This window comes from Elephantulus edwardii, unplaced genomic scaffold, assembly GCF_000299155.1.
Source record: "Elephantulus edwardii isolate Elephantulus edwardi_28Jun2011 unplaced genomic scaffold, EleEdw1.0 scaffold00197, whole genome shotgun sequence".
NCBI classification, from domain to species: domain Eukaryota; kingdom Metazoa; phylum Chordata; class Mammalia; order Macroscelidea; family Macroscelididae; genus Elephantulus; species Elephantulus edwardii.
In genome coordinates this window covers 4,191,208-4,194,237 of record NW_006399947.1, presented here as the reverse complement: position 1 = coordinate 4,194,237, position 3,030 = coordinate 4,191,208, and the positions used below count along the sequence as shown (strand labels likewise).

General features: G+C 39.7%; 1 pseudogene; it reads right to left on the bottom strand.

Moving 5' to 3' along the window:
• Positions 1–2,026: 2,026 nt before the first annotated feature.
• LOC102857736 lies at positions 2,027–2,512 on the bottom strand (annotated as a pseudogene).
• Positions 2,513–3,030: the final 518 nt, after the last annotated feature.

Genomic DNA, 3,030 nt, shown 5'->3' with positions numbered 1-3,030 from the left:
CATTATTTTTATGATATTTATAATGTTTGAATTATTCCAATAATGCATGTGGCAAATTATTAGTTATCATGAAAATTTAATATTGAAAACTGTGAATTTAAATTTAAATTGGGAAAGATTGTCATATAGACCTAAAGTCTTAAAAAAATGAAATTGCAGAAATACTTCTAATAATTTTTTCAAACCATGTCAGTGTTCACTCTTCTTTTGAGTGACAAAAGAAAAAGAAAAATCATTCAACTGGATGTGAAAGTTCTAAGGAAATTACTGGACTTGTGGGGAGCTATGTTATTGGAGTCTGCAGGCAGAAGATAATGAGAAGTCATGAATGCTTGTACTTTTTAACATAAGTGCCAATTTATTTGGAAGCTTTATGATTTAATTGAATGACAAATTAATTCAATAGTTACAGTACCTGAAAAGGTAAAACAGGTTCATAAAGGGAATTTTTTAAAAAAAAGACTTATTGATATATAATTGGCATGGGAGGTACTGCATATACTTAAAAATGTACCGTTTTAAAAAAATTTTATTTTATTAATTATAATGAACATTTACAGAGATTTTGGATTTCCATTCATTCATTAAAATGTACAGTTTTATATATTTTTACGTATTTATAAATCTGTGCATATTATCTGTATTGGACTTAATGGGAACTGGTCACAAATTGGTGATATCACTGTTATGTGCCATCAATTGGTTTGTGACTCATAGTGACCCTATAGACAACAGCTCTGAACCCTGCTCTATCTTGAGCCAACCTCATTGTCTCTGGAATACCTACCCCAATTACCCTAGGCAATCCAAATCATTGAGGGTTTTCCTCTCTTGCACTGTCCCTATACCTTTCCAAGCATGATGCCCATCTCCAAGGACTGGTTCCTCCTTACAACATGCCCAGAGTATGTCAGACAAAGCTTCAAATTCCTTGCCGCCAAGGAGCAGCCTGGCTTGACTCTTTCCAGGAAGAAGTTGTTCTCCTAGTAATCTATGGTATGTTTAGTACACCTCTTCAGCACCACAACTCAAAGACATCAATTCTTCTTCTATCATCCTTAGTCATTGCCCAGGTCTCTGATGCATAGTAAGTAATTGTGAAGACCATGACCTAGTTCAGGTGCACCTTAGTTTCTACCCTGACATGATTGCTCTTCAGCACTCGGGAGAGGTTCCTGACAGCCTATTTTCCCAAAGCAATCTATATTTTTATTTCCTGTATAATTGTTCCAAGAGTGTTGATTGTAGGTACAAGCAAGCCAAAGCTGTCAACAATATAAAAATCTTCGCCATCTATCATGATACAGCCAATTGACCCATTGGTGAAAATATTTGTTTTCTTGATATTATGCTTCAATCCATTGTGAAGGCCTACAGCCTTCACAGCAAATGCCTCAGGTAATCTTCAGTTTTGGCAAGTAAGGTTATGTCATCTGTGTAACACAGGTTGTTGATGAGTTTTCCTCCAATCTTGAAGCCACATTCCTCCTCATAGAGCTCAGCCTGCCAGATGATCTTTTCTCCATATAGATTTAATAGGTTTGGAGATAGGATGCATCTCTGACACAATCCTTTCTTGATTTTGTACCATGAAATGTTTCCTTGCTCTTTTCTGATGACTGCCTCCTGGTCCAAGTATAGACTTCGCATAAGCACATTCAAGTGTTCTGGGATTCTCATTCTTCTCAGAGTCAGCCATAGTTTGTTGTGATCCACACAATCACACAACTTTGCATAGTCAATGAAATACAGGTAGATAAGGTAGATATTCCTCTTGTACTCTCTACTTTCAGTTAAGATTCATCTAACATTGGCTATAATATCCCTAGTGCGATGGCCTCTTTTTTCAATTTTTTTTATTTTCTTTTTTTTTAAGCTTTTGGAAAAAGCTTTATTGTTCCATTTGGTCCAAGGCTTGGGAGAAGAGCTTCTGGTTGAATAAGATTCTACATCAGGGTGGGAAAGAGAAGCTTGTTGCTGGTGGCAGGGGGATGCAGAGGTCCCCTATGTAGATCTCCGCAAGGCCCTAGTGGTGCTTGAGGGTGAGACATTCAAAGAGATACTTGCCCAGCCCAGCCTGGGGGCCACCCAGTCTTCTAATGTTGGTCAGTTGGACACCCATCTTCTTCAGCAGTTTCACTTCCTCATCCAGAAAGTTGTTCTGCAGAAAGTCACAGAACCCATGGCATACAGACCCAGAAGAGCTTAGTTCGGCGCTGCTTCCATGACATCCAGTGTTTTACCCCACTCATCCTGGGATAGTTTCTGTGTAGCTTGGAAGCACTGCATGGCCGCTGTGATGGTTTTGCTGCTTTCAGACTTGTTCTGCACCCTCGCGTTTTCCCTTCTCCAACACACAGAAGTATCCCATGCCTTCCAAGGCCACATCATCACGGTCAAAATATAAACCCAGAGAGAGGTAGGAGTAAGAGATCTGCATGTGCAGGTTGACTAGACAGTTGACTCTGGCCTCCGCTTCAGTGGAATGATTTTGACGGATCTGAAAGCTCATAGTCGGCCAAGGTTGTGGGGCTAACAGAAAAGATGGTGTTAGCTGGTCCCCAAAATAGGAGATAGCTAAGATGTTCCCAAGGTTATGCCTGGAGATGAAATTGGAGGGTAGTCGGAGGCTGGAGGTGGTAGTCACTGGGTCTGTTCTGTCCAAATACTGAACCAAGAGACAGATCCACTGGACCACTGGGGAACGCATAATGGCCTCTTTTAAACCCAGCTGGTTTCGGATAAACTTCAGCAGGATCTTTCTTGAGTGCAATGTTAATGATATTGTTTGATAATTTCCACACTCTATCAAGTCACATTTTTTTTTTTGAATGGAAACAAATATGAATCTCTTCCAGCCAGTTGTCCTCCAGATTTCTTGGCACAAAGTTTAAGAGCATATCCAGGGCAGCGTCTGTTGAAATATGTAAGCTGGTATGTCACCGTTCCCTGGGATCTCTTTTATTGCCAATTCCATCACAGCAGTTTGAAATTCCTCCTTCCTCACCATAACCTCTTTATCATATGTTG